Raw genomic sequence first — 242 nt, 5'->3', positions numbered from 1 at the left:
GCCGGGTGAGAGGGCGGCCCGGCTAGAGTCCCGTGGAGGAGCCGTGGGACTCGGGCAGTGGAGGTTTAGAGACGAGCTAAAAGCACAGCAGCCGAGAAGGAACTGTGTGCCATGTTTGTTTCCTTCCTGGTTTTGTAGTTAGCCTGTGTGGTTTGGATTTGTCTCACCAGATGGGAAATTGATGAGGCGGGGTCTGTATTTTTTTTTTTTTTTTTTTGCGGGACGGCGGCCTCCCCCCGCTC

The 242-nt window shown here is 55.0% G+C and overlaps 1 protein-coding gene across 1 annotated transcript in view; it reads left to right on the top strand.

Annotated features, from left to right (window-relative positions):
- The window catches only part of DOP1B (DOP1 leucine zipper like protein B), a 105,739-nt gene that overhangs the window by 51,610 nt on the left and 53,887 nt on the right, over positions 1–242 (top strand). The gene's annotated exons all lie outside the window — the stretch shown is intronic.

Source organism: Lipotes vexillifer, unplaced genomic scaffold (assembly GCF_000442215.2).
Source record: "Lipotes vexillifer unplaced genomic scaffold, Lipotes_vexillifer_v1.1 scaffold402, whole genome shotgun sequence".
In the NCBI taxonomy this organism is placed as follows: domain Eukaryota; kingdom Metazoa; phylum Chordata; class Mammalia; order Artiodactyla; family Lipotidae; genus Lipotes; species Lipotes vexillifer.
This window is presented reverse-complemented; position numbering and strand designations above follow the sequence as displayed.